Raw genomic sequence first — 20,284 nt, 5'->3', positions numbered from 1 at the left:
GGAAGGAGATTGCTTTTTCCCCCTCCTAGTAAAGCAAGGCTCTTTTTAGGAAGTTAGTATTATGCACAAAAACTATTTCTTTAAAAATATTCATGAGCACAACCCAGGCCATCAGGATGTTTGCAGGCCAGTAGAAGGGTTGTTTTCTTTTTCTTTTTCTTTTTTTTAAACCTGAACTTTTAATAGACTTTAGGGGGAAATTGGTGAATAATGAAATACTGAAATATTCTAAACTGTTTTTCTACCGGGAAATAAATGGCACTCAAGAGAGCTGGATAAATCATTATGGCTAATAAAATTCCCTGGTACTGCCTCTAGTGAATTTGTTCCAAGAAGATTGGATTTGTATAGATTTACACAAACAAGGTCAGTCTGTAGGAAGGGGGGCTGTTTCATCAGCATTTGGGCAACATGAGTGTAGACTATTCATTACAGAGCCACACCTGTGCGTGCCCTCTGCAGCTTTCCCGTGAGATGAGAGAATGGATAGCCCACATGCACAGCAGTATTTATGACTGCTGGTGGGATGGTACCGCAGGACTCATCCCTGGGCCCTTGACTCGGCAGCCTGTGCCTCGGTCATTGTAGAGCCTTGGCTTCATTTCTTACTGAAAGGTGAGAAATTTATCTAATTTTAATTCTTCATTCCTGTATTGACTTATTTATATGTAATTTTAACTGTTGCTATATGTATCTTTCTTTATGGAATTTCTATCTCTGTCTTCACCTGTTTCATCCAGATGGCTTTTGTTTTCTTTATTGAATTTTAAAACTCTTTGCATATCAAGAATATTGTTTTTTTTCCCTCTGATACTATGTATTGTTCCTAGGTTGTGGTTTACATTTTGTTTTTGTTTTTAATGCTGTTTTCTGTTTTCATTTTTATGAATTTGTAGGTGTGAGAAATGAAGTTAGGATTATCTTTTATTTCCTTTTCAAATGGCTTGATTATATGAAATCTCTAACATACCAGTGGTTAAATGATGAGTTTACATAAGATTATATTATATCAATACTTGGGTCTGATGCAGATATCTGTTCTGTTCATTGTCTTATATCATAAGAAGTTTCTCAACTTTGACATCATTGACATTTAGGGACGTGATAAATTTTTATTGCCAGGCTGGGCATTGGGGTACATTCCAGTGAACTACTGTAGAGTGTTTGCATCATGTCTGACCTCCATCCCCTGGTGGCAGTGGTACCAAGTCCCTCGGAGGTAACTATCCAAAATGCCTCTAGACATCTCCAAGTGTCTTTGAGGCCCAAAATGACACCACTTGAAAACCCTGGTCTATTTCCCAATATGTCATTATTTCAATGACTGTGGTTTTCTAGTATATTTTAACGTCAGTCAAGAAAATTCCTCTTCTGAATTTCCATCTGTAGACTTCCAGACTTTGGAATCATTTGACTAATTAAAAAACAAATCCCTGGTGCAAAGTATACATCAATAAAGTGTGTACATATCCTGCTGGAATTTTTATCCAGTTTGCATGCGATTCTAATAAAACTGAATAAGAATGGACATGCTTTGTGATACTCAGCCTTCATCTTCCAGAAGACAGCCACTGAGTCTGAGGTTTTCTTGGTGAGTGGAGAGTGGCAGTCTCCAGTGATGAAGAACATATGCTTTGATTCAGACACTGACTCTGCTGTGTTCTGTGCATGATGCTGGTCATCTGTGGAGCATTTCTGAAGCTCAGTTTTGTCCGTTACAAACTGACTGAATACTAATATCCCAATGATTGGTCTGAATCTGAAATGTACCCCACAGGCTCACAGTTACCATGGTGCTCCCCAGCTGGTGGCTCTGGTGAGGGGGTGGGGACAAGCTGGTGGAAGGGGGTCTCTGGGAGCACATTATCTCTGCCCATTCCCTGTATTGCTCTCTGCTTCTTGGTCCCCCATACAGTGAACAGTCACCGCCAAAGGCTCCCACTGCCATGAACTTGAAAGATCCTCCATGATGGGCTGAAACCATGAACCCAATATTTTCTTTCTTAAATTGCTTCTGTCAAGTATTATGGTGACAGAAATTCAAATGTAATACAGAAATGCAAACTAATACAGATAGAAAAAAAACAAAATATTTCAGCTTCAGCATGTAAACACTATTAGCCATTATTTCAGCTCTCAGATATTTTATGTTTTATCTGGTTTTGTAAATTATCTTCTTTTACTAGATAAAGTATTTATTTAGAATGGAATCTGTTAATTTTCACATATAAATTCAACAAGTAACTACCTCATAGGATTCCCACATTGTCTTTTGTGTTTTTTTATTTACTAGAATAGTTACAGCGTGTGAAGACATAGGAAATATTGTCTTCTCCCCAGCACTGGTACACTGCTTACTATTACAAAAAGTTATTAAAGAATAATTTTAAAAGGTAAAAATATGTATCATTAAGGAACAGTAATACATTCAATTACACTACATCATCAACTTCTTTTTTCCTAAGATTTTATTTTATCTGTATGAATGCTTTGCTTTCATGTGTGTCTGTTCACCACGAGCATGTCTGGTATCCAGAGGCCACAAGAAGGCATTGGATCCCCCAAAACTGGAGTTGCAGACAGTTGTGAGCCACTTGATGTAGATATTGGGAATCGAACTCCAATCCTCTGCAAGAACAGCAAGTGCTCTTAACCACTAAGCCATCTCTCCAGCCCCACCATCAACTTCTATTCCAGGGTAGAAAACACACATGTGATGATCCAACCCCATAGCTGGGAGAATATATCATAACATTTGTAATTTACCATACACAACTTACCAATCGCTAACAGCTGACATAAAGGGGGATTACAGTTGAAACAGAAAGGAAAAAAGAGGTACCAACTGAAAGTAGTCAAAGAAATTTACAGAAAAGAAATCCAAACAGATAAAGCAAAGAACGTAATATGATTGCCTATCAGGTAAGGATGACCCGAACTACTGGGTGGTTTTACTACCAGAGATTGGTGGTAGGGAAGTCCTTTTAAATGTCAGGTAACATTAAGTTACTGTGCAATGTAGATGAACTGGAACAGACATGCAGTACTGACACCAACGGAGACTGGAAGCATCTTTGGAAATCAGCAGATGCTATCTATCTAAGAGACTAAGCTCAAGCTGTCAAGACCTTACAATTTATGAAGTCTACTCCTAGATACATGATGTGAAGAACTTACACAGTTGCACCAGATCATGAACATACACAGCAACAGTTTTTGTAATACTGACCACCATAAATAATCCAAATGACTTTTTATGTCAAACCAGCAAAAAAAGCTAAATTAACAATGATATGACCCTACGATAAAATCTCATATTGAAACAAACCAAGAATCAAAGTTACATATAATGTGGGTGAGTTTTAGAAATACAACATTGAGTCAAAAAGCCAAACCACAAAGAACATATATGTGTGTGTGTGTGTGTGTGTGTGCGCGCGCGCGCGCGCACACACACACACACACACACACACACATACACAAATCTATTTACAATCAAAACTAGGTGGCTAGGAGATGGCTCAGCTGATCAAGGACTTGCCAGAAAGGCAAGCATGAGTTTGATCCCTGGCACCCATGTAAAATCTAGGTGTGATGGCAAGCCCCTACAGCCCAGTGCTGGGGAGACAGAGACAGACAAGATAATCCCTGGGACTCACTGACCAGCCAATCTAGCCAAACTGGAGAGCTCCAGACTCTGTGAGAGACTCTGCCTCAAAAAACTAATTAACAAGTAAGGCAGATGGCTGCAGAGATGGCTCAGTGTGTGCAAGGATGAGGACCTCAGCTCAAGTCTCTAGAACCCATGTAAAAAAGGTGGGTATCACACACACACACACACACACACACACATGTGCCATGCACACACACATGCCATGCACACACACGGGCATGCACACACACGGGCATGCACACACACGCATGTGCACACACATACGTAATCTAAGTACTGAGGAGAAGTGATGAAGTAGAGCTTGCTAGTTGTCAGCCTAGTTCCATGTTCAGTAGACATTCAAGAGAGTAAAGGTGGGGGTTGTGATAGAACATGACACTTGATGTTCTCCTGTGGCCTCTGTATGTGTTCATATCTGTCCACATACATACATACACACAAAAAAATAAAATAAAATAAAAATAATAAGGTGAAACGTGACAGAAAGGCATCTGACAATGACCCCTGGCTTCCACATGCCACACTCAGACACATGTGCACATACATGAAGACATATACACAAATATACAGTTATACAAAACTATTTTTAGAGGTGCAAATACATATTGTGTATCAAAGTATAAAGAAAGTATAGGAGCAAGGACATGCTGAGCCACCTCCAGTTGAGAGAGAAGAGGATCAAAAGGAATAGGGTGAACTAGGGGCTTCACCCTGTTCCTCTAGCTGTGGGGGGATCTGTAGGTCCTTGTCCATGAATGCATTCAGTAGATATTTGCAGAGCCCCACTCTGTGTGGAAAGACAACACACATTCTGCCCACTAGAGCTGACCTCTGATGTAGAGATTTAAACAAGAAATGTGACTAGTTAATAGTAAACACTTTTATTAAAGGACATGCAGAAGGAGAGAGGAAGTTTAACACAGGGTGGTCAAGGGAGGGCTCACTATGGGGGTAGACTTTTGGGGGAATCCTCGGGGAAGGGAGGCTCAAGCCAGTTGGTGTAAAAAGCTGCAGGTCGGGGAAGGTCAGGGCAAAGGCAAGAAGCAGGAGCTGAATGGCGTCTACTTTAGGAAGCGAGTGAGCTGGTGAGATGGCAAGCATCCTTCACAGTGAAGGAGCAGGGAGTGGATCCCAACGAAGGCTTTTCTCTGAGGAGAAGGTGGCAGCTGGGAGGTTCTGAGCAAAAGCCTTACAGTTGCTGCTTATGAATCTTTATGCTTTACACAAATATTTGCTACAGTTTGAATGTTTGTGTTTCCCCAAAGTCAAATTGTAGCATGAATCTTAAAGGTTCTTATTAATAAAATCAAACCTGAGGCCAGGTATTGGGGTGAATGCTGGAAGGTCAGAGAAGCAGAACAAGCCACAGCCACCTCACCTCGCCAGTTCCTCAGCTGATCCTGTTTCTTCAGACAGGAAGCCTCTGAGTCCTCATCCAAATGAATCTCAGCTGAACTGCTGCTCAAAAGCCTGAAAGCTTAACCAGCCAAAAGCTTCTAGTTCCTGGTCTTCATGCCTTATATACCTTTCTACTGTCTGTCATCACTCCCTGGGATTAAAGGCATGAATCACCATGCCTGGCTGTTTCCAATGTGGCCTTGAACTCACAGAGATCCAGAGGGATTTCTGCCTCTGGAATGCTAGGATTAAAGGTGTGAGTGTCACCATTTTCTAGCCTCTGTATCTAGTGGCTGTTCTGTTCTTTGACCCCAGATAAGTTTATTAGGGTGCACAATATTTTGGGGAACACACTACCACCACATCAAATGGTAAAATCCTAACACCCAAGGTAATGATATTAGGAGTCGGAGCCTTTGGTGATTGGCAGAGCCCTCAATGATGAGATTAGTGTCCTTGCAGAGAGGTCCCAGAGAGACCATGAATCTTTTTTCGACGTGAAGGCACAGCAAGAAAAGTTGATGCACAGAAGCAAAACCTGCCAGTATCTTCCCACTTCCATGACCAGGATGTATTTCTGTTTTTATCAGCCACCTGATCAATGATATTTTGTTATATTATCCTAAGACTGAGTCCTCTTTCTTGATAATACTGCATTTTTGAAAAACAATTTAGAGATTAAAATAGGTTTTCCTCTGTCCTCCTCTCTGCTTTATTCCCACAGGTTTATGGGAGAAGTGAGTACTGTTTGATGTGATTAAACTGTAGTTATTCAGGTTTTGGTATTATTGGTAGGAGCTAATGTGAAGACTTGGTCTGTCTTTGTGACCCAAGGGTTGACCTGAAACCTACAGAACCAAATGATTCCAAGATGTCCTTCTGTTCTCTGATGTAGCTCTACCCCAGATAAACAGAGCTCATTAAGATCCAAACATAAGCTTTTATACTCAGATGATGTCCAACACCCATTGGACAAGGAAATTCACACCTTTCTATCCATAACTAAGTGGACTCTGTCAGAAGTAGCTCATTTCTCCATGTTTTATCTTACATGGCACATCACTCAGCCGACCTCATGATCTGCTGGGTGCACTGGCCTCTGCCCTCTCTGTCTCACTTGCTATTACTTGCATCTGTTGTCTGGATGATGCATGACTCTTCTAGAGACACAGGCAGGCTTTAATGGTACTGATCTTTTCTTTATAATGTACCCTGATGCCATGCTCCTACACTTCTGCTGCTGCTGAACTGATGGGCATGATAGACGTCATCCACATAGATGCCTGTTCCCTCAAGGGGACACTTCCTAACTCGTTCCTAGTTGGAATTTCCCAGGTTGAATCCTAGCTTCCTGTTTTTGTCCCCTTTCATTTGGTGACCTAAAACTAACTCTTCCTTGATGCTTTGCCCCAGGTCTTAGCTCCCTTTCTTTTCTACATTACTGTGAAGAAAGACACATGGACCAACCAGACTTTATTTGAAGCCAGATCAGACCCATATGAATGGTCTTGTTGGATTAGGAGTGAAGAATTAACATTTGTTTTCTGAGTTTCATTTTCCTGTAGGTTAGAAAAGCTATTTATAGAAAAAGTATGTAGGCGGGTAATTATTTTATGTATTTCTTTGCCAAACTCCCCCAATAAACTCTGTGGTAACAAAGCCCATTCAACCATAAGCACATACATACTCAGAACTGTGGCATCAAAAAGAATCACAATGAAAAAGCAACCTGTGGACACAGATGATGAGATTCACAGGTAAACCATATGTGCATGCAAGACTCCCTTTGATGGTTACTGCTGCAAGCCTTTCAGTGTTTAAAATTGGAACCATGTTTTTGGAATCATCTTTCTTTTCTTGTCCCCTTTCTTTGGAATTATAGCAAAAAGAAATAACAGTGCATTTATATTCTGGCATGACACACAGAGCCTTCTGGAAATGCCTCAGATGCAGGTCGAAATAGAAAGGTCCAGACACGCCTGGAAAGGGGAAAAAATTGGCTGTGATGAGAACTTTAAGTTCAACATAAAAATGAATTAAATTAATAAATGGTCAGGGGACCTGCCTGGAGCAGGGGAAATAAGTTTCATAATGGCCAGCTGACCCGAGAAATGGCAGGAAAGACATCTTGCTTCCCTAAGAGGGGCATTCCTGCCACATGCAGGGAGATCTTGAGGAAGCGTTTGTTTGGGGGGTTTGAATGTAAGTCTTGGGAGAGAATGCCCAGGGAGAAGTAATACCTGACATGACTTTTACTTTAGCTTACCACCTAATCATTTAACAAAGACAAATTCTCAGCTCATATTGTGGATAAACTATTACACCCTTGAGTTTTGGGAGGATTCCAACTTTTTTTCCACAGTGATTCTCCTGTGAAAAGACAATAACATATGCTTGTGTCATGATAACAAAGGCAAATTTTAAGCAAGACTAGTTATTAAAGCTGTAATTTATCTGATCAAAAAAATTGAAAATATGATATTTGTCTTGAATATGACCCTGAAATTCTGGACTTCATATATACCTGCCAGGAAGCATGTCTCAAAAGTGTTCATAGCAGAGGCAGGGCGACAGCTCATCAGTTAGATAGCTGCTGTGGAAGAGAACCTGAGGTCAGATCCTCAGAATCCAAGTGAAATGCCAGGTGGGCGTGGTGACTCACCTGCAGCTCTAGCCTTGGAGTGGGGAGATGAGGGATTCCCACAGCAAGCTAGCTAGCAAGGCTTAGTCAGATTGATAAACTCTAGGTTTGATTGAGAGATCTTGCTTCTTTGAATTAGGTGAAAGAGCAATTGAAGATGGTTCCTGATATCAACCTCAGACCTTTACATGCATGTGCACACACATACAAGTGTACCCACACACATTTATGCCAGCACACATGCATACACACACATTCCCGCACATGCCTACATATGCCCATATACATACACAGCACACACACACACACACACACACACACACACACACACACACAGAGGGAATTTCAAGTTAGCCTTAAACAGCAACATTTATATATTCTCAAATCTTTGGAATCAGTAATCTCAAGGAACATTACATAATTTGATTTCAATTTACACATCATGTTGACATTATTCTTGTCCTCCCAATTAATAGCTATTTCCTCTATAGATTGGGAATTTTAATGCATCCGCCTCCTCGGTGTTGTTATGTATATGAGTGCTTGCCTGCAGGTGTGTATATGCATCCCTGGTACCCACAGAGATGAGGAGGGGCCGTCAGATCTTGAACTGGAGTTACAGACAGTTACAAGCTATAGTGTGGGTGCTGGGAACTGAACCTGGGTCCTCTGCAAGAGCAGCAAGTGCTTTTAACCTCCAGACCATCTTTCCAGATCATCTTTCCAGACTCTACTTTTTAAATTTGCACTTGTGGAAATTATACAATCTTCTAAGTTTTGACAGATGTATACACTTCTGGAAACACTGCCATCATCGAGGTATCCTTCCCCCACCTAGACCTTTCCTCTCCACATTGTCCTTTTCTCCTCCTTGAACCTTAACTTTTCACAGCCATGAATCCATGTTTCCTCTTGCCTCAAGCCCCAAGAAACCACATATTTCCTTTTTGTGCATCTCCTTGATAAATTGAATCAGTCTGAAATGTTCGTGTATCTGGCTTCCTTGATTCAATGAAATGATTTTGAGATTTCTCCATATTACTTACTGCATTTATCAGTAAAAATAGATTTTTAGATAAATTAGCAATGTGTTGTTGTATGGTATGGTTACTAATCCATTCACCTTCTGAAGGACGTTTGAAGAAGCCTGGGGCATAATTTGAAGCTAAAGGTGTGTGGTGGTGAACCTAACAAGGAAGGCAGCAGCTCAGCAATTTGCCCTAAAACTTAACTCAAATTCCAGGTGTATTAGGGGCTTTCCCCGGGATTCAGAATTAGAGATACAATTGTCTACAGAGATAGAAGAATAGAGCAGAATAAAATTGAGTTAAGTTAGATGGTAGATAGAGAGTAGATGAATGGATGGATAGGTGGATGGATGGATGGGCAGATGGATGGATGCATGCATGCATGCATGGATGCATGGATGGATGATATAGAGAACATTGTCACATTAGGGATCAAAGCATGGGACTGAGTTTGGGGAACCTGGCTGTGGTAAGCCTCAGTTTCTCCATCTATGATGTAAAGAATGCTTAAGATTATTTCCAAAATTACTATCTTTAAAAAGGAATACTAGCCAGTGAAGCTGTTTTAAAGTTAATCTTCTTGTTATTCTTTCCAAAATTTCTATGAGTCGCTAACATAGATGATTCTGTCTTCATTGTTTTCCTGGCTTTTCCGATGATTACAGAAAGTCCACCTTTAAAAGCTTTGACTGGATACTGCATGCTTTCCTGTGAAATGACTTTTGCTGATAAACAAGAGACTCAAAGTCTTTTGATTCGGAAAACATTGATGATTTCATCCTGAGAAAATCTTTTTGACTTTCCTTTCATATACTTAGTTGAGGGGCCCTCTAGTGGAAAAATCTGCACACAGCGTAACAACTGCTTGCAGACTGAATAGTCACCAAGTCTACATTCTACTCATTAAACAATAAAGACCCTTTTCCATATTACAATAAAAAATTCAAAATTCAGGTTCTCACTCAGGTTAAATTGTAATTTGCATGTAATACTAAAGTGTATGAGGGACTACTTATGTAAGATTATAACATTTAGATTTCTTTCTGTAGTCTGCTTGCTGTCCTCTGGTAGCAACGCCAGCTTCGTAGATTTAAATCACACAGATGCCACTCTCACAGCTCCCTCCTCCCCATCCCCTGCTTCCACCAAAGTTTCCCATTCTTTAGGGACTTTGGTTGTGTCCAGGCATCCTAGAAAAGAAAAATCTTTGCCATTTGATATTTCTCGGCTTATGGCGTGGACAGGAGCTGCCCATCACAGGTAAGTTGTGTTATGGAAGCAGCCCTGCTCAGCCCTGGCAGGATCCTGGTCATTCCCCTAGGAGCTCCTAACCCTCACAGTCAGACAGACTCCCATATTTGCAGCCGCTGCCACTTGGGTGCAGACTGGCAGGGGCTGTGCTGAACCTCTGGCAGTAGTTCCTACATTCCCCCAACAACTCTGAAGGCTTTTTAGCATGACTGCTCCCATTTTACAAAGAAAAACGGTAGAGGCCCAGTTAAGATAAATGGTAATGTTGAAGATTTTGCTTCAGAAGATTGTAGGAGATTCTCGTCCCCCACACAGGGGACTTGGGATTTAGAGCTGTGTGTATGGGCGTGTTCCCATTGTAAAGGTAACATGCCAACATATTTGCACTTAGTCTGTAAACATGACGTTTATAAGCAGCAGGAGAAAACAGCTGTCAACCCAAATAAGGACATTGAAGATGACAGCAATGTCAGCTACTAGGAGTGACAGCCCACGGGTTTGGGTACTTCCTTCTCTGTGGGTTTGGGGACACCAAGGCAGAGCCAACAGGCAAGGCACTGACTGGTACAACCCTGTACTTACAGGAAGGAGAGGTCCGTATGCTGTCTGTCCTGCAGGGCATAGTGGAAAGTCCTTCCCAGAAGCCCATGTAGGGCTGTGAATTGCATGCATCCCCTTGTACTGCTCATGAAGACTGTCATTTCCTTGGGAGGGTAAAAGTGAAGACTATGCTGACAGATCAAGCCAGGTGCTGTTTGTCACACACACTTAAGCAGTTCAAGGAAGTTCACTGCATACCCAGAATGTGGAGTTTTGTCTTAATAAGGGAGAGACATCCAACTGCCATATAGAGGAATGTTCTATGTCCAGGACTCTGAATGACTAGCTCACAGGGGGCAGCTAGTCTTACAACGGATGCTTTTCTAGTAGCACAAGTAATCATTTTGGTGTTGTTTCTGTTCAGCTTGGAGAAGCAACAAAGTGCCATCAATGCACTTGGGTAGTTGCAAGTCAAAGAAGATCACCAGTGACCCCTGAACAGAAGGACTCTTCCATCTCCATTTCCAAGGCCACTTGGCTCTTTTTATTTGGATAGCAATTTTATTAACTTTATCTTCTTGCTTTTAAATATCTATCAGTAAGTAGCCAGGCATAGTGGTGTACACTTTTAATCCTAGAACTTGGGAGGCAGAGGCAGGTGGATCTCTATGATTCTGAGGCCATCCTGGGTTACATAGCAAGCTCCAGGGCCACCAGGGCTATATAGAGTGACCCTGTCTAAAAAAAATAAATAAATAAAAATTAAAAAAAATAAAAAATAAATACCTATCAGAGTTGGCCTGAGTCAAATTGCAGACATATAGATGGGCATCTCTCAAACGTCCACGGCCTGCAAGGCTCTCTTGGAGATCATGTTGAGTAGCAGGCCCTAGTTTAGCAGGTACAAATGATTCTCACACTCTGACTGGCTGGCTCCCAGATGATACTGGAGCTACTGGTTCATGGACCAACCACACACTGAGGAGCAGAAATATAGGATTCTTTATAAGAAGATGTAAAGAAATGTGAAAAGAATTTTTTGATTCTGAGTTGGAGTTAGCTATAAAACCACTAGGTGTGTAGAGAGATTTCCCCAGGAAAACGTTATGTTTTGTCAAATTCACTGAATATTTGATATGATTCATTCTTATTTTTATTATAAATGGATTTTAATGGGTGAGGACTAGACTAGGGTGACAGAAGAAACAGAGGACTTCTGGAGAGAGTTCTTTTTTATTAAATATCTTAAAATTTTATTTTACATACCAACCACAGTTTCCCCTCCCTCTTCTCCTCCCGTTCCTTCTCCCAACCTTCTTTCTACTCCCCCTGTCCATTCCTCAGAAAGGGGCAGGCCTCCCCTGTGTGTCAACAAAGCATGGCATATCAAGTTGAGGCAGGACCAAGCTCCTCCCCTCTGCATCAAGTCTGAACTAGGCATCCCACCATAGGGAACAGGTTCCAAAAAGCCAGCTCCTGTGCCCGGGGACAGATCCTGGTCTCACTGCTAGGGGCCCCACAAACAGACCAAGATACACAACTGTCATTCACATGCAGAAGGCCTAGGTTGGTCCCAGGCAGGCTCCCTAGCTGTCAATCTAGAGTCCAAGAGCTCCCATGAGCTTGGGTCAGCTGTCTAGTGGGTTTCTCTGTCATAATCTTGACCACTCCCCTTGCTCATATAATCCTTTCTCCCTCTCTTCAGCTGGACTCCCAGAGCTTGGCTCAGTGCTTGGCTGTGGATCTCTGCATCTGCTTCCATCAGTTACTGGATGAAGGTTCTATGATGACAATTAGGGTAGTTACCAATCTGATTAAGGAGAAGGCCAGTTCAGGCACCCTCTCCAGTATTGCTAGGAGTCTTAGCTGGGGACATCCTTGTGGATTCCTGGGAATTCCCTGCCATCAGATTTCTCCCTAAGCCCATAATGGCTCCCTGTATTAAGATATCTCTCGTTGCTCTCCCTCTCCATTCCTCTTGATCCCTCATGTTACCTTCCCCCATCTCTTCCCCTCTATTCCCCCCCACCCCAGTTTACCCAGGACATCTCATCTATTTCCCCTTTCCAGGGCAATCCATGTGTCCCTTCTTGTTACTTAGTTTCTCTAGGGCTGAGGATTGTAGCCTTGTTATCCTTTGCTTTACATCTACTATCCACTTATGAAAGAGTACATACCATGTTTGTCTTTCTGGGTCTGGGTTACCTCACTCAGGATGATTTTTTCTAGTTCCATCCATTTGCCTGCAAATTTCATGATATCATTGCTTTTTTTTAAACTGCTGAGTAATATTCCATTGTGTAAACGTACCACATTTTCTTATCCACTCTTTGGTTGAGGGGCATCTAGGTTGGTTCCAGGTTCTGGTTATTATGAATAATGCTGCTCTGAACATAGTTGAGCAAGTGTCCTTGTGTTATGATTGAGCATCCTTTATGTATATGCCCAGGAGTGGTATTACTGGGACTTGAGGTAGATTGATTCCCAATTTTCTGAGAAAACGTCATACTGATTTCCAAAGTGACTGTACAAGTTTGCACTCCCACCAACAGTGAAGAAGTGTTCCTCTTACCCCACATCCTCTCCAACATAAGCTGTCATCAGTGTTTTTGATCTTAGCCCTTCTGACAGGTGTAAGATGGTTTCTTGGAGTCATTTTGATTTGCATTTCCCTGATGACTAAGGATGTTGAGCAATTCCTTAAATGTCTTTTGGCCATTTGAGATTTTTCTGTTGAGAATTCCCTGTTTAGATCTGTACCTCATTTTTTAAATTGAATTATTTGATATTTTGATGCATATTTTCTTGAATTCTTTATATATTTTGGAGATCAGCCCTCTGTCAGATGTGAGGTTGGTGAAGATCTTTTCCCATTCTGTAGGCTGTCGTTTTTGTCTTATTAACAGTGTTCTTTGCCTTACAGAAACTTTTCAGTTTCAAGAGGTTCCATTTATTAATTTTTGATCTCAGTGTCTGTGCAACTGGTGTCATATTCAGGAGGTGGTCGGTCTCCTGTGCCCTTGCATTCAAGACTACTTTCCACTTTCCCTTCTGTGAGGTTCAGTGTGACTGGATTTATGTTGAGGTCTTTGATCCACTTGGACTTGAGTTTTGTTCACTGTGACAGTTATGGGTCTATTTACAATCTTCTACTTGTTGACTTTCAGTTATGCCAGCACCATTTGTTGAAGATGCTTTTTTTTTCCATTGTACAATTTTGTACTATATTGAATATGTATGGAGAAAGTGGACAGGATTGTCTTGTTCCTGATTTTAGTGGAATCACTTTGAGTTTCTCTGTATTTAATTTGATGTTGGGTGTTGGCTTTCTGTATATTGCTTTTATTACGTTTAGGTATATTTCTTGTATCCCTGTTCTCTTCAAGACTTTTATCATGAAAGGGTGTTGGATTTTGTCAAAGGCTTTGTCAGCATCTACGGAGATGATCATGTGGGTTTTTTTCCTCTCAGTTTGTTTATATGATGGATTACATTGACAAATTTTTTAATGTTGAGCCAATCCCTGCATCTCTTGGATGAAGCCTACTTGATTACAGTGGATGATTTTTTGATGTGTTCTTGGATTTGGTATTTTATTGAGTATTTTTGCATCAATGTTCATGAGGAAGATTGGTCTGTAATTCTCTTTCTTTGTTGCATCTTTGTATGGATTGAGTATCAGGGTGATGTAGCCTCATAGAGTTTGGCAATGTTCCTTCTGTTTCTATTGTATGGAACAATTTGAGGAGTATTGGTATTAGCTCTTCTTTCTAGGCTGAAACCATCTAGCCTTTGGCTTTTTTTTTTTTTTTTGGTTGAGAGTCTTTTAATGACTGCTTTTATTACCTTAGGGGTTATAGGTCTATTTAAGTTGTTTATCTGGTCTTGATTTAATTTTGGTAAGTGGTACCTATCCAGAAAATTGTCCATTTCTTTTAGACTTTCCAGCTTTGCAGAGTACAGGTTTTTGAAGTATGACCTGATGATTCTCTGGATTTCCTTAGTGTCTGTTGTTATGTCCCCCTTTTCATTTCTGATTTTGACAATTTGGATATTCTCTCTCTGCCTTTTGGTTAGTTTGAATTTGTCTGTCTTGCTGATTTTCTCAAAGAACCAACTCTTTGTTTCATTGATTTTTGTATTGTTCTCTTTGTTTCTATTTTATTGATTTCAGCCCTCAGTTTGATTATTTCCTGTCATCTACTCCTGAGTGAGTTTGCTTCTTTTTTTTCTAGCGCTTTCAGGTGTGCTGTTAAGTTGCTGGTGTGAGCTTTCTCCAAACTCTTAATGTAGGCACTTGGTGCTATGAACTTTCCTCTTTGCATGGCTTTAATAGTGTCCCATAAGTTTGTGCATGTTGTGCATTCATTTTCATTGAATTCTAGGAAGTCTTTAATTTCTTTCTTTATTTCTTCCTTGACCCAGTGGTGATTCAGTTGAGTGTTGTTCAGTTCTCATGAGTTTGTAGGCCTTCTGTACTTTGTGTTGCTGTTGATTTCTAACTTTAAGCCATGGTGATCTGATAAGATATAGGAGGTTATTCCACTTTTTTGTATCTGTTGAGATTTGCTTGTGGCTGAGTATGTGGTCAGTTTTAGAGAGGGTTCCATGAGGTGCTGAGAAGAAGGTATATTCTTTTGTGTTTGGGTAAAATGTTCTATAGATGTCTATTAAGTTCATTTGAGTCATAACATCTGTTGGTTTCCTTATTTCTCTGTTAAGTTTCTGTCTAGCATGCCTGTCCATTGGTGAGAGTGGAGTGTTGAAATCTCCCACTATTAGTGTGTGGGGTTTGATGTATGGTTTAAGCTTTAGTAATATTTCTTTTACAAATGTGGGTGTCCTAGTATTTGGGGCATAAATGTTCAGAATTGAGACTTCATCTTAATGGATTTTTGCTGTGATGAATATGAAATGTCCTCCGTCTCTTTTCACTAATTTTAGTTTGAAGTCTATTTTGTTAGAGATTAGGATACCTACACCAGCTTGTTTCTTAGGCCCATTTGATTGGAAAGTCTTTTCCCAACCCTTTACTCTGAGATAATGTCTGTTTTTGAAGTTGAGGTGTTTTTCTTGTATGCAGGAGAAGGATGGATCCTGTTTTTTTTTTAAATTCATTTCGTTATCTGTGTCTTTTTATAGTCAAATTGAGTCCATTGATATTAAGAGATGTTAATGACAAATGATTGTTAATTCTTGTTTTTTTTTTTGGTTTTGTTGGTGGTGTTGGTAGTGTGTGTGTGTTTCCCTTCTTTGGGATTTGTTGGTGTGAGATTATCTATTGCCTGTGTTTTCATGGGTGTAGTTAACTTCCTTGCACTGGAGTTTTCCTTCTAGTACTTTCTGTAGGACTGGATTTGTAGATAGGTATTGTTTAAATCTGGCTTTGTCATGGAGTGTCTTGTTTTCTCTGTCTATGGTGATTGAAAGTTTTGCTGGGTATAGTAGTCTGGGCTGGCATCCGTGGGCTCTTAGTGTCTGCAAAATGTCTGTCCAGGACCTTTTGGCTTCCAGGGTCTCCACTGAGAAGTCAAGTGTAATTCTGATAGATTTGCTTTTATATGTTACTTGCCCTTTTTCCTTTGCAGCTCTTAATAGTCTCTCTTTATTCTGTATGTTTAGTGTTTGATTGTTATGTGACAAGGGGACTTTTTTTTGTCCAGTCTATTTGGTGTTCTGTAAGCTTCTTATATCTTCATAGGCATGCCCTTCTTTAGATTGGGAAAGTTTTCTTCTATAATTTTGTTGAATATATTTTCTGTGCCTTTGAGATGGCATTCTCCTTCCAGCTCTATTATTCTTAGGTTTGTTTTTTTTTTTTCATGGTGTTCCCAGTTTCCTGCATGTTTTGTGGTAAGAATTTGTTGGATTTAACACTTTCTTTGACTGATAAATCTATTTCCTCTATCATATCTTCAATGCCTGAGATTCTCTCTTCTATCTCTTATATTCTGTTGGTTATGCTTGCAGCTGTAGTTTCTGTTCATTTACCCAGATTTTCCATTTCCAGAATTCCCTCAGTTTGCTGCTGTGGAACAATCCTTTTCTACACTATGAATGCATATTACTCTCATTGGTTAATAAAAAGCTGACAGGCTGATAGCTCAGCAGGAAGTTAGGTGGAAAAGCCAAACTGAGAATGATGAGAAGAAAGAGGGTGGAGTCAGAAGAGACACCAGCCAGATGCTGAACAAGCAGGATGTGCAAAAAATGAGTCAACAAGCCATGAGCCATATGGCAAAGCATACATAGAAATATGGATTAACTTAAGTGTAAGAGCTAGCTAGTAACAAGCCTGAGCTACTACTGGCTGATCATTTATAAGTAATATTCAGCCTCTGAGTGATTATTTGGGAGCAGGTGGATAGGACAAAAAAAAGACTGTTTACAGTTTGTGTTTTCTTTATTGCCTCTATTTCAATTTTCAAATCTTGAAGTGTTTTCTTCACCTGTTTTATTGTTTTTTTTTCTTGACTTTCTTTAAGGGATTTGTTGATTTCTTCCAATTTTTTGTTTGTCTTTTCCTTGATTTCTATAAGGGAATTTTTCATTTCCTCCTTAAGGTCCTCTATCATCTCCATAAAGTTATTTTTAAGGTCATTTTCTTCTGCATCATCTGCATTGGGATGTTCAGGTCTTGCTGTTGTAGAATCACTAGGTTCTGGTGGTGCCATATTCTCCTTTGTGTTGTTGAATATATTCTTACACTGCTGTTTTTTTCCATCTGGGTTTTGGATAATTTTAGAACAGATGTTGATTCTTGTGATGACTTTGTTGGATGGGTCTTTTGTTCTTTTATTTTCTGTTTCCTTTATTGTCTTTTGGCCTGAATGACCAAGGGTTCTGGTGACTGGCTGGTTGTCAGGTTGAGTAGGGTTGTCTCAACTGAGGTTTGTGGGGGTTCGAGTGCCTAGATCCAGCTTATTGTCCAGTTCTTCTAGCTGGTGTGGGTTTTACTTGTGCCTATGGGATCTGTTCTTTCAACTGGTGTGGGTTGCGCCTGTGCCTGATCTTCTGCTACACCTGCGACGGTGTCGCCCGTGTGACAAATGCTGATCTGGTGGTCTCACGAGGAAGGGGGGCACGTGTCTCTCGAGGCTAGGCCCCTGGCGGTCCCCTGGTAATCAGCCCGAGCAATGGTTCCTGGATACATTGTTCCCTAAAGACCAGCCTTCCGTGGATGGTTGGCAAGACTCCTGCTTCTTTCTTCTTTCCTGACAATAACAACCTCTCTGTGCCTGGACTCCCGCAGAGGCTCGCTTGACGTACCTGATAACTCCTCAACTGTTACACCGGCACCACCCCCAGTGATTCAAGCCCAGTCCCTGGCTCTTATGCCTGTTTGACAAGAGATTTATCCTACAAGCCATATACCCAGCCCTTGAATAGGGCTTTAACCAGAAAAGAACACCATTCATCAATATGCTACCAAATCTGATTTCATCAGAAAATTTATGACATGTCAATCCTTGAGAGGCAGCATTTCCAGTAGTTTCTAACTCCCCTGACTCTGCAGGATAGTCTTGCCTGTCCTGAAATGTTTAATGGAGAAAATATTTGCCATGTCATGGCAGTAGCTAGGGAGTCACATCACCCATAAAGGAACAGAAAAAAAAAAATAAAAGGAAACTGAAACATTTCCAGTAATTTTATGACTCATACAACTTTCTGCACATTATATATTTAAGAAATACTTTACCAGACTACTTATCCAAGAAATGGTAATTTAGAGGAAATTAAATTTAACTTTAAACTAAATTTAATTTAACCCCAATCATCTTAATGGCTGCTTCATCTGAAGTATTTGCCTTTTGCCCATATGTTTGGTGCTGTCTAGACAAAGCTGTGTTCATCATATAGAAGAAAGGGAATAACTGGCTTCGTTATCTTGTGTTAATTGTGATTTTCATTGTGTGCTTATATTAATTTTAATTACTTGTCAGTTATTTCTTAGTAATTGAGATTTTCAAGTATGTATTTATTTAACCTAGACTTGGTGATGGGCATCATTTCACAACTGAAATATGATAGTGGCTGGAGAGATGCTCAGTGGCCAAGATCACTTGCTGCTCTTGCAGAGGACCTGAGTTCAGTTCCCAGCGCACACACCTGAGAACTCAAGCTCTGGGGTAACTGACACCCTTTTCTGGTCTTCACAGGCACCCAACACATGTAGCATGCACTGACACAGACACACATATATAAAAATAAAAAGAAAGTTTTAAAAAGCATTTTTTGTGTTCAGTGTGTGTTGTTATGTTGTTAACCAGAGGTATTATCTATTATCTTAGATGGGGGCAGATAGTAATATTAACTAGAGGAAATAAATTGGACTAAGTTAGCAAATTGTGGCAAGGCTTTCTAGAAATGGAAATATGGCAGAGAACATTAATCTAAATAATAACAGTATCAAGTGCCTACTGTGTGCTGGACCCTATTCTATACACAGCTTTCTAGCTGCTCATCCATCCTCAATGACTCAATCTGAATGGAGTCCTCCCTAGTTTCCATATTCCAACTCAAAGCTCATTAGAGTTAACACAAGAAGGTTCTGGGCCTTAAGTATCCCAAGGACCAAGCATGGTAATTAGGAGACGGAAAGAATTAGTGCACACGAGAAATGGCCACCCAACTGGAAGAACGCATGAATGAAGACAGAGTGGGACCACAGCCTTGAGAGTGAGCTGATCTGCAGAACCAGCCACTTGACAGGCACCTGTAAGTATGTTTCACCAAAATTTCAAGCATCCCTCAATCCAGTCAAGTTGACAGATAAAATTAGCAATCTTGAAGAAACAACTCACTGGGCAAACCATCTCATCTCACGGCTTCCTTTTCCCTTCCCTTCTCCTCTTACAGCACATCTCCCAGGGTGCATGCTGGGATACATTACATTTCACATCACTATCTGTTTTCTCTCTTCATCAGTTTAATCTAGGAGCTTCTGATACCATTTAAGTTCCCTGCAGTTAACTCCCATTCAGAACCCTCCTCCTCCATCTCCTTGCCCACTAACGCATTTCAGGTTCTGAGAGTTGAGAACCGGGAAATTGAACAAATATGTACACAACTGATTTGATCATGTTGTAAACCTAACAGACTACAAAGCCCTATTTGTGATGCTGCAAAGAATAAACTTTACCGAGAGTTGTGTTTTCCAGCACAGGAACTACCAGCCACAGGTGAGAGCTGATCATCTGAACTGTGACAAGTTGGTGCCACAAAAGGAAAGTATAATATTTCAGGCTTACTGGATTATATTATCTATAAATGCAAACTTAAATCTTTCTTATGACACTTTAAAAGTGTGGATGGAATTAAATTCCTACTGGGCAATGCTTAGCAAGAAAGTACAGACAGGGAGGGGGGTGAGGGCTTTAGGAAGAACAGTAGCAAATCCAGTCTGCATTTAGAACTGAGGGCTGGCGGTGCACAGAAGGCCGACATGGGCGTGGGGGAGGAGGTCAGCCTGTGGACAAGGAAGGCAGTTACAAAGTTACTGTAGTGACCAGAAAAAAAGTGGTTATCATGTAATAGCACAGAGTTTATGTTTTTATCTTATAAAATTTACATTTGCAGCATTAGTGATAGAGAAGAAAGTATGGCTGAAAGAAAACACATTAAGTTATCGAAACTATGTGCATGTGCAGAAGTTGGTCATAGAAAGCAAATACTCAGCCTTGAACAGGTGTGTTCATTCCCACCATACTATTGCTTCCATACTTACGCTTGAGGTCAATTCTAGACTAACAC

Source organism: Peromyscus eremicus, chromosome 1, assembly GCF_949786415.1.
Source record: "Peromyscus eremicus chromosome 1, PerEre_H2_v1, whole genome shotgun sequence".
Lineage (NCBI taxonomy): Eukaryota > Metazoa > Chordata > Mammalia > Rodentia > Cricetidae > Peromyscus > Peromyscus eremicus.
The sequence above is the reverse complement of the archived record's forward strand: the minus strand, read 5'-3'. Positions refer to the sequence as shown.